The following is a 12,205-nucleotide window of genomic DNA, read 5'->3' as shown; positions in this document are numbered from 1 at the left end:
GATTGTTTTGATTCCATTCATTAGAACAATAGTGAGAATAGCATCCAAATGTGCCCACTGTGACTGCCCATAATGCTTTTATGCATATGCATGGACACAGTCTTTTGTTGTCACGTGGACTCTGTGCGTCAAGTCTGAATCGTGTTGTATTCACTAGTTATTATAGGAGCGCTTTCTCATCTGATTTTTTTCCTGTTATCAATTTAAATCTTAAAAGGCAAGCAAATAAATTTTCTCAGCCATCATCTTCTAAATTATGTACTAACATTTAAACATCAGCAAGTTTGAAGTCTGTAAACATCCATAGTCATTCAGTACTTTTGCCAAAGTAAATGAAGCCATTGACCATTTAGAACCAGTTGAGCTCTCTCTGGCAGCTAATTTCAGTTTTACAGTTTCTTATTTGTTTTTCTCAAGTCATCAAATCGATAATCTTTTAAAATAATGCCCCAAATTAAAATTCTCCTCCCTAATGTTTCTAAGCGTTACCGCAGCTGATATAGGAGATGGGTATGATGGAAATACAGGACTCAAGTGATGCTCTGCCATCACTGAGTCATTACGGTTTGAAAAGAGCACTAAGATCACCAAGTCTAACCATCATCCCATCCCCACCGTGCTCACTAACCGTGTCTCTCCATGCCACATCTCCACAGCTCTTGAACATCTCCAGGGACGGTGACTCCACCACTTCGTGAGCAGCTAGTTCTAATACTTCACCACTCTCCATAATTAGCACAGAAAGGTAGATGGTGCCAGACAGTTTCCAGAGCATCCACTCTTTTGTGAGAGCTCAGCTGTTTATCTTTGGGTTACAGTTAGGGGCTTCATGGGCTAAGTACATCCCAGTTCCAGAGGCAGCTGTGCTGCCATGGTCATGTTTGTAGGTTTTCTTCATTTCTGAAAGCTGTGATAAATGCAGAGCTAGCCAGGGCAAGTCCTGGCACTCTCTGCAGCATAGTTAGTACAAAAATACAGAGGTAAGACGATACAATAAGTTGATGTGTGTGCTTGGAACAAGGCCCAGCCTTGGGTGGCAGCTTAGTATTAATTATTTTAACCTTGATGAGGCAGCAGCAGTTAGACCAACTGAAGACCTGTGAGGTTGTCCCACTCCTTCTTCCTGACGAAATGCAGCTGTTCCCCAGGAGGTGTCATCCAGACACACGTTCACTGTCTGGCTGAACAGAAAGTCCCAGGGGATGCCTACATAGACTGAGTGCAGAGCTTTGGCCAGAGGAGTCTCTTTTAAAGGAGGTGAAAATTAATGGAGATGAAAATGGTGGAGTGGGAATGCTTCCTGTGTTTGTCACACTCACGCAGAGAGGCCAGAACAGGTTTGTCTGTTCCTGTCTGCTTCAGGAGATGGGCAACAGTATAAGAGTGACCTCTGGTATAAGGGTAACCTCTGGTACAGCTAGAAAATGGTACATATTTAATATTTCCACAGTCTTTCTGTCAAAACATTTTGTACTATGTGAGATGAAAACAATGTACTTCATAAAAATATTTCATTTTTGTGAAGTACATTTCTGTGATGAATAGCATCATAGAATATCCCAAGTTGCAAGCAACCCACAAGGATCACTGTGTCCAACTCACAGCTCCACACAGTACCACCCAAAATCAGACTATTTGTCTGTCCAAATTCTCCTTGAACTCTGGCAGCTCAGTGCCATGACCACTGCCCTGAGCAGCCTGTTCCATGCCCACTGTCTTCCAGTGCAGAACCCAACCTGACCCACCCAAGCTGCAGCTCCATGCCATTCCCTCATGCCTGTCGCTGTCACCAGAGAGCAGAGTTCATCACTGCCCCTCTGCTACCTGTGAGGAGCTGTAATCTGCCATGAAGCCTCTCCTCAGCCTCTTCTGCTCTGGGCTGATTAAATCAAAGGACTTCAGCTGCTAGTCCCCTTTACTGATCTGTTCATGTGTTTGATTTTTCTAGTAAACAGACTTGCCTGGGCAAGAGAGAAGCTGGCTGGCTCATATCACTCTGGCTGCTATACACTGGGTTTAGGGAATGCTCTGTAACCCTCATAGGCATCACTCTGGGCTGGCATAGATTTCTGTATTTTGTTACAGTAGGATTGGAATAACTGCGCATATTATTGTTCAAAAACTCAGAATTTATTTTTATAAACGTGCTTTACATGGCTGGGAAAAGATTTGAGCCTACGGAAAGAGAGAGTTGAAAATGACAGGTGTCTTTGTCTGCTGGATCTTCATCTCCCTTACAACTGAAAACAGGTTAAGGCTAATCCTTCGAGGCTAAAGAGACCCGGTTAAAGTTTATCCTTCCACAAAGCCTAGCTAAAGGTTCATGCATAATTTAAGTCATACTTGCACTCTGTTTTAAGATTTTAGGTGAGACTTAAATGACTTATCAGCTTTAAGCTGAATTTTCCTCCAGAGAAGCAATCTGTATGCAAAAAGTAAATCAAAGGTGCATTAATTTCTTCTGTACATAACTTCAGTAAGAAACAGGGTATTTTTTTTTGGTTTGTTTTATGACTTGAACCACCTAGAAAGCAATGAAAAAAGCAGCACATCACTAAGATGCCAACTCTCCTCCTAAGCATGAAGGTAATGCTCTGTGACACTAATGTAGCCTTGCACCATCTGCTTTTTCAGTCAATAACACTCAAAGCTGTTCCTTTCACAATTCATTCATTTTAAATGTTTAAATTTTCAGTGGAAAATGTATAGATCATATCATTCTTCTCATATGTTTTTGTTTATATTGAATTTATATATTTTAAAATCAAAGAAACTAAAACTGAATGTTAACAAGAGAGAAGCTAGTTGCAAAGTTCTTGGAATAGACTTTTCTGTATTATAAGCTCTTACTGATATAGAGGTACAAATCCTTCGGAGGTAAGGGCAGTATTTCTGTTATTCAGTAACTTTTTAAATAAATGTTTTAGAACAGATCGTAAAGAGGAAAATCAAGTACTCAGTGTTTCTTTTTCGGTAAATCTCATAATGAACTAAAAACTCAGGATGGGCTGACAAACACAATCAAGAGTTTTGTGCTTTTTAGGTCTGGGAAGTTGACATGTAAACTATAACCTCGCACTGAATAGAGCTATTCAAACACACAAGTGTGGGTGTCAGCTCAAATCACATCCAGTGTCATCTGGGGAAAGAGGAGGGGCACTAAAGAGTTATTCAAGGAGAACTTATTTTCTCAGTGGCAAAACCTGAACATTCTCTTATCAAATATTATATACCAATGGTCCTTCAATATTAAAACATGCATCAAGTCCTTAACCCTGCAATACTATGCCCTGTAGTACTAGAGGCCATATGCAGCAGTGGTTTTTTCCAATGCCCATGCCTCAGGACAGGTACAGTCTTTTCTTGCAAATCTGGATCTATATCCTTATCAAAGCCTTTGTCACCGTCAGCTTATGTTGTAAATTCCTCTACTTGCCAGTGTAAACACTGAAACCAGTGAAGCTGTGGAAGTCCTATACAGTGGAAATTTTATGTTGGCAGTCTATTAAGATATGTACTGCGAAAACTAACTTTTGTAAATACTCTTACTATTTTGGAATGGCATTTTATTTATTAACCTATATTATTAATATTATTTATTTATGCATAAGGTAAGTGCTGAAGCAACAGTGAGCCTGAGGAAGTCTCCTGTGCACAAATTTGAAAGTATCACAGAGAATGCATTTGTATGGAAAAAATTGAAAGTGACACCAGAGGAGCTACTGTATAATGTGAACAGACAAAGCAAAAGGGCTACATGACAATCCAGAGAGAGAAAGAGAACTGTCAGATGAAATATAAAGGTGGAGCAATCACAGCACTTTAGGCTGTTTAACTCTATTGGTGCCATGCCAGGAGGAGTACTAGGATTTATCATATAATTTACATTCATCATTCTGTGTATAACAAACCACTAAGGCGTAGATAATAGTTGTTAGAAACAAATGTCCTCAAGTAGAGTTTCCTATCAACTTATATAGTATACTGATATATATGCAAAGGATTAGAGCAGAGAAAGTGCAGAAGAACCTAGATATGTATTTTGCCTTCCTTAAATTAGCCATTTTTCCAGGAGACAGGTTAAGGATATGTTGAAAAGAAATGTTGTTATTTGCGTTCTGTTTTTATATTGGCCAGAAGCTATATTCAGAGGTCTTATTGAGTTTTACCCATGGAGTGAGCAGCTTAATAATATATAGGTGTTTGTGTGAGTGAGTGAGTATGTCTATATAAATATACACATGCATACACTGAGTTTCTTCTTCTCATGTGTAGCTGATATCCTGGCAGATCTTTCTCAAACTGTGATGTGAACTGGCAAGTGGGCTGCCAAGACTGAGATGAAAGAGCATGACAGAGACTCCAGAGTATGGTAATAGTATTCTCATCACAGCCATTCTTACACTGTTATTTTATTTATTATTTGTTATATGCCTGGGGTATGCTTGACACATTGCAAGACAAAAGGAAAGATGCTTCTCTTGTGTCCTTAATTCATTTTGCTATGAAACACACAGCTGTGCCTTCTGTAAAAGAAGAGATGCAAGTTTTCTTATTTCTTTGAGGCATAAACCTTTCAGAAGCAAGAAATAGCATCCCAAATTGTAGGAACTCAAAAATAGTACCCATGAGTTCTGTGAGATACTTAAAGACCTGAGTAAATTATTTCCGTGATTGCTATCTAATGGAAAGATTTTTCTTGCCTAAATATTTTGTTTTTCAAAGAGATGACTTCAAGAAGTACAGTTAATGTGTGCTCCTCCTACATCCCCCTCACTGCTAGAGACTTGTATCCCATTTCTGCTCTACAGAGATATGATCTATGTCTCAGTAGACTCAGTGTATAACTCTTCTCTCTATGATATGCCCTAGGTTCCCTAAATAAGGGCCTACTCATTTCTGATTTTTGGATCTTATCAAGATGATCCTTGAAGTAAATAGGAGTTACATGTATTGAGTAGAAATTTGATTAGTTATCAAAGATGGATTATGCCTTGATAGCTGCAGTTCTCCATGAATTTGCTGATAGACCTTTGAATTAATGTAACAAAATGCCTCTGGTGAAAACTGCACCTTCCCTGAGTGATTTTGGCACTTGAATCTTTCTCAAGGGCTGAAATAGCCATGTGTGTGACATGCTCACACTCAACTAGATCAGAAATTGACAAGTGTCTTTATATTTTTTAAATGAACTGAGCAGGCAGTTGGCGTATATAACCTAGTTTATTTAAATCCTTATCACAAAGTACTTATGAGTATGAATGGATAATTTAGAACTTTTTGTACCTGATGAGTAGGCACACACATACTGGTGGACAACCAATGCATGCATAATACAAAGTGATTGAACTTAAAGTAAAGGATAATGAGGAATATATTCAAATGGAATCATTTTGTTCTTTCACTCTAATTTGAGTTTAATAACATAATTAATGGTGAAGTATTTAATGGTGTTGTAGTCAAGCTGGTAGCCATGCAACTGGACAACTTTCTTTCTTGGTGCATTTGTACCATTCATTATACAACAGAGCATTGATAGATGCTTTTGATTTTCATACAAAAAAGCAGTGCAAGCACTTTCATGGTATCTCATGAAAAGTTTTGATGAGAGAGACCTGCAAATATGACATCTGCTCACTTTTTTGGCTGATCAGAATCTTGGTGAGTAGACATAGCCAAATATGAAGAGAAGCAAAGACTAAGCACAGAAGTGCCCAAGAAAATGCTCATGTAGCATTACTTTAAAGAAAATTGAGGAATCAGACATTTGTTGTTGCCAGAAAGCAGCTTGGAATGGGAAGGAAATAATCTCAAACTTTGCGTTCTGTTGTTTTTAGTTACTGCCCTGCTCCAGAAGATGTGACTTTCTGGCTGTTCTTATTAAGTATGCACAACAGCACCAAAGATATAAAGCAGTTGATCAAATTCATCAATTTGATAATCAAATTTATATGAAAGCTGTGCATAATGACTGACTGATTGAAAAGTGGGTCAGTGTGAAAAAAACTTGTTAAAAACTTAATTTCTGATTCTCCCGGAACTTTTACGCTTTTATGATTTTTTTTATTTTTATTTTTATTTTTTGCAGAGACAACTGCAAAAAAAAATGAACGTACTCCTGAGCTTCCTACTTGGAGGCAGGCAGTTCAACATTACGTGGTTATATTAAAGCCTCAACTGAGAATATGATTATATTTCCTAATCCTTTTATAATACACTAATAGCTGGGATCTTTCAAAATAAACTTAATTAAATTGTTCCCTTGATGTGCTAAGTTAAGCATTGAAACAACTAGGATGGCATAAATCATTTAACAGCCTATATAAATGCATTTTTCCCTGGATTTTCATGCATCTGTGTCATGCTTGTACTCAGAATCACCCGATTCTGTTCCAGGAAATTCAGAGTACAGCCGTGTATTTTGTGCTCAGAGTGCAGAGATGGCTGCAGATTTGATGAGCAGAAGGTGGCAGTTCGCTTTTTGTCCCAGGTTTCAGCGGGGACAGGGAGGTAAAAGGAGAACAGGGAAGTTTCAGGATGTTGATGCACAGCACTAAGCTGATCAAGCAACCCGCACATTGTCAACACAAATCCCGTCCTTTATTATTGCATTTTCTGGTATTACCTAATTATGTCTTGATAATATTCCATTTTGGCATGCATGGCCTTTCATCTCCAATTCAATGTAACCTCTCTTTTCTATGTGGAAAACAGGCAGGGCTTGATGGCAGCGGGGCTGCTCCCTCCCCGCACTGCCCGGGTGGTGATGATGTGTGAAATAGTGTCCTCTGCTGCACGAACCGACACAGTGCGCCCGCCCTGAGTTGCCCCTCAGGAAGGCAGACCCGAGTGGGAAAGCTCCAGCCCTTGAAACAGCAATAAATCCTAATCTAAAGGTAACATTTTCCCTATTAGTGGGAATATGATATATTTTAATAACTAAATCAGCTGACAAAAATAGATGCCTTGAATGGAGGATTGGTCCATTGCAAAAGCCTGTGACAGCTATTGATATTGTTGCTGAGTTTTGTCTCTTTCATATGGATAAAGGGGACAATTACATACTGCTCACGGTGTTCTTAAGTGAAGCTAAAGGCATTTCACTCTTTAAAGCACATGAACAGTGTGAAGAAGCTCAGTTCTGACTTCAGGTGCTGGACATCTGGGGAGACTGGTAGCCTTGACTTTATGGTGACTAACTCAGCTTAGGTTCACCGACCTTACTATGATTACACAAGCCATGAGGACAGAAAACAAGAGCCATTACAGTGAATTTAGGTGTTAATGAAAATGGTGTTTTAAATACTGTTGGCTACTGGCTGTGGTATTGAGAAGTACAATGTACAGTATGGCATTTTATAACCTAAATCAGCCATGGAGGATTTCTCTGCCCCATATCATTGTTTCCTTCCCCAGACCTGTGCAGAGTACATCACATGATAGTTCACTGATGCACAATAAAACATGAGTGAGTTACTTTTCAAACTTTATTCAAAATAAAATGTGGCATTTATTTGGCTTTTGTACCTCTCAGAGTACTACAGGAACAATGAGCAGGCATTCTTAATCCCTTTCATGCAAACTGGGACAGAGAGAAATATTAGAAAAGTGTCCTCTTTGTCAAACTTACTCCAGCTTTCCTATGTCTATTGCTACTCTGGATAAATTCGTAACTTTTGGAAGATAGGTTTGAGTGGATGAAATAAATTCTTGAATTAATCCAGGCTTTTTATTTTTTTAAGAATATTACTGATAGTCCATTATTAGTAATTGACTTCACCATCAAACAGCTGACAACCAGACTGAGCTTACACAGTTAGCAGGAAATGTCATGTCTTTCTTGTCTCTTTCAGATTTTCTCCAGTTCTGATGATATTATGTTGGAGCATTCTTTTGATTATTGGTTTTTTAACTTTCAGAATTTGAGAGTCCCAGTATGAATATGACAGAATTTCTTTTCTGAGTTTGTTTATTCATGGTCTGAACCAGTTTCTTGACAGCTGTAAGAATGGAGTATCCTTTTCTTTAACTTGCACTGCTGCTATTTCTCTTTCATAAGGCAAATTAGAAATAAATTATACTTAGAGAAATGGATTTGTAGGTGGAGTTCCCTAACACCTAATACATAGTGGAAGCAATATGAGTCCATTGACTTGAGAAAGAATATTCTAGGAAGTATGTGTTATGAATGAGCTTGCAGTACAATATAACAACTCAGTGATTTACTGTGGGTGGAAGCAGATCAGGTATCACAAATGGTTCTGATCACAGTCATGCTATCTACTAGCTGTCGTGCTGCTCTTAAAAGACTGGGGCTTTCTTCTCCAGTTTTTGCAGAGATTTTGCTGTAACAAAATAAAGTGGAATGCATTGCCTCTGCCACATTATTCCTGCTCTGAGAAGTTACTGTTTTGGCAAAACAGATATTTTAGAAAAAATAGTTTTTGAAAACAAAACAAGCCACCTGTTCTAGTCAGCTTTTCTATACATACAAGCCTATGTGATGAGAATATTGCCTTATACATTAATGCTTAGATTTCAATAAGTAGCCATTTCCTTGATGCTGATCAAGCAGTGTTTTGAAAAATATGGCAAAAGATTTTCAAAAATCAAATTTTGACCATTCTTAGATTTTCTGAGCAAAACTGAATGCAGTGGATAATACAATCTTTGATCATAACACTCTAAACAATAAGAGGAAATATCTCCTCATGTTTTAAAGGGTTAAGTAGCAAATTTTGAACTAGATATAGTTTTATTAAAAGCAAGATGCATTTTTGTGACCTGAAAGATGCTTGGAGGTTTTTAGAGGAAAATTTATCACCATAACAAGTAGCAAACGATACAGAAGAGGACAGACTATCAAATGAAGCAAGAAATAACTCCATTATGTAAGATGTCTAAAATCTCTGCTATATTTGACATAGTGAAGAATATGATTGGACTGTTTGATACTTTCTAATTGACCTTTTTACTCAATAAAGTTGTGCACGTTTTTTTGTTTTTTGTTTTTTTAAGTATGAAAGAAAAATGTAATGGAATTCATGGAAAGCAGCCAACCTATTATTTAATATTTCACATGACTGCATAATGTTATTGATGGATAATGTGCAATTTGGTGGAATATGGCAAGGAAACTCATGCATGGTATTCCACTTATATGTACAATTCACTGAGTAAATTAGTTTTCTTTATTTTTCCTCTTATTTTGCTACTAGAAGAACAAATAGAAAGGAGGAGATATAACATGAGGTATAGTTTTTCTGCTGAATTATACTTTTATTTTATTGATTTTGAAAAAAGTGTTTGATGTAATTATGTAAAACTGATGTAAAAGTATGATGGCTGACTAGTGTAAAACAAGAGCTTAACGGTAGATTCAGAATTGCATCTTTAGCATAACATCATAAATAATGTCTCCAAATCATAACCATGGAATACCTTAGGGGATTCTGAAACCTAATTGCAAATAAAGAACAATTCATCAATCTTATCACTTTCTGAAGAAGAAAAAATATATAGCATGTTCCCATTAGATACTGTGGATAATTTTGGATGGATCAGATCTTAGGAAAACCTTTGTTTCAATACAAAGCTAGTTTCCTTGTCTGTTTTGATGCTGAGATTGCTATTACTAATTTTCATTAAACATTCATTTGAAAGGTGTTCATGCTGTTCTCTGCAGCTATGTTGCTCATTAGCTCTTTTGTTATTTTTTATTAGAGCATAAAGAAAAGTGACTTTAGTTCAGCCACATAATTCTAACTTGTATTTGCCTTTTCTGTGCTACACAATGTTTCCTGGATAATAAATTTTCAACCTCATTTGTCTATTTGGTTTTCAAAATGTGAAAGCATCTCTAAGCTACTTTTTATGGCATGTTTTACCCTTATTGCTGGTAGCAGATTTTATGGCTATTGTGTCATAAGATATGCTGCAGTGATACATGGCTTTATAAAGGAATCCAGTCCTTACGACTTGCAAAGCCTGATGGATATTTTCATACCAGCTTGTTAACTGAGTCACAACCTTTCAGAATTGCTTAAGGGCACAAGGCAATCCAAAGAGGAGTCATTTGGAGAATCATCTTTCCAGACTGCTCTTCTCAGTTTGCTAGACAACAAAGATCTTTTTGTAATTGCAGTAAGCTGCGGATTTCTATAAGTGGGAAAGGATCGTTCTGTATGTCTTGTGTTCTTATATTCTTATTTAAACATCCATCGTTGGCCAGGCGCAGAGGGAGCATACTAAACCACTGAATTTCTGGTTTGACTCACTACATGAATTCTGTTAGTTATGCTATCTCCTCTGGTAGTTAGAATATAAATTAATATTTGATTAATATGCATTCATCAGTTATGTGGAGGTTCTATTCTTCAGTCCTGAGAAAGGTTGATAAGATTTGCTGTTCATGCTTGTGTAAGGCAGGAAAATAAGAGGTGGAGGGGGACAGAGCAGTAATACTTTCTGAAACTTCCAAGATCATTGTTATAAGAGCTGTCTCAATTTCAGTCCAGCATCTCTTTCATCATCCTCTGAAGTTATACAAATTTAACTTAGATTAAACTGGAAATGTGGAAACAATTCAGTCAGTGGTGCATAAGGAGTAGAAACCAGTTCTCCTCCTCTTCTTTCAAGCTACAAAGAGCAAATGATCTATTCTTCCATTATTAAAATGTAGCTCCTAAAATTCAAAGGGACATAACCCATGGAATAAGAAGATGCTGGTAAGGCACAGGTACTTGGAAGGATAGTATGGTGTCTTATGTAAACCTAAGGGAAATGTAACATGTTTTTTTGAAAACCAGAGAAGTTTGAATGTAGGCTTTTTCAGCTCTTCTTTTTGGGCAGTGTCCATTGCAATCATGTGCTGCAATAACACAAAATAGCTGTCACTAATAGTATATACCTATTCTATGTGCAGAAATAGACTCAGCAGGAAAGATCATTTTTAAATTGTAGAAAACACTAAAATTCAGAATTTGGGTGGCTAATCTGGATAAAGCATTTTAAATAATAAACAAGGTTAAAGATAATGTAATATGGGAGAGTAGAGTGGATAAACCTAGAGTATACTTGGCAGAAGAATATGATTCTGTCTTTTGCCACTAGGATGGCAACAAGGACAAGTATCATCCATCAGGTTCTTTATACTGCTTTCCCAGAAAGAAAGAAATAAGATGAGAGGGGATGTTCACAGATATTTCTTATCCATATCCTCAACCCTCCCCTCCTCCTCCTATAGAAGAAAAGTTCATTTTTCTTTAATGAATTTTATATTGGCTTTTGAAATCTGAAGGTGGAAGGCACAATGCTGTTATTACTACTTATTGTTATAAGGGACAACATGGGTATTGCCATCAGAGAATCTGTCTCTCAGAGTTAGGTTTGAAATTTGCAGTCCTCAGCTATCTGGTGAGGTTTAAGGAATAACTTCTCTTGTTTGTAATATATGAAGCAATAAATGGCTACTGAGAATGATTAATTGCCAAAGTGAAGCTCAGGCATTTCATTGATCTCAAAAGCCATTTATTGCAAGTATATGAAAGCAATAGAGATTACTGCTTTTATACAACAAACAGTAAAATCCAAAAGGAGAAAAATTCGTTTTTTTCTTGTGAATGCTGAGAAAGTGTACTGCACTTTTCCTCTGTGCTGGATTTTCCATCAAAACACATGCTGGAAGCACAAGTGGGATCAATAACATCACAGACACAGCTTTAAATACTGATTAAATGATCAAGGACAGACACTGTTTGAGGATAAGCTGAAAAATTGTTCACAAAAGCAGCTGGTGCAGAACAGAAGTGACCTGACTGGACAATGAGGGTTTTGTGTGCAGATATGTTGGAATTTTTCTGGCTGAAATTCTGTGCTTATTATATAATCTCTCTTGATTAATCGAGCCTCAGTGCCAGGTCGGCTACAGCTGAGGTACGTCTGGCATGGCCAACAGGAATTGGCACACCAGACTGCTGCTAAGCTCTACTTTGTTCTGCCCTAAGCCTAGGACAGAATCTTTGCTACTCTGGTTCCCCAGAATAAGATTGCATAACCAAGGAGTCACTACTACAGTCAGCTTTACTGGGGTACAATAAAGTATTGCCTCTGCCATAGTCTGTTTGCCATTTGAATATTTGATGGCTTAGATGTGAAGCTTTTCCTTCACACACACACACACACACACACACACACAACAAAAAAC

This window comes from Meleagris gallopavo, chromosome 8 (genome assembly GCF_000146605.3).
Source record: "Meleagris gallopavo isolate NT-WF06-2002-E0010 breed Aviagen turkey brand Nicholas breeding stock chromosome 8, Turkey_5.1, whole genome shotgun sequence".
In the NCBI taxonomy this organism is placed as follows: domain Eukaryota; kingdom Metazoa; phylum Chordata; class Aves; order Galliformes; family Phasianidae; genus Meleagris; species Meleagris gallopavo.
The sequence above is the reverse complement of the archived record's forward strand: the minus strand, read 5'-3'. Positions refer to the sequence as shown.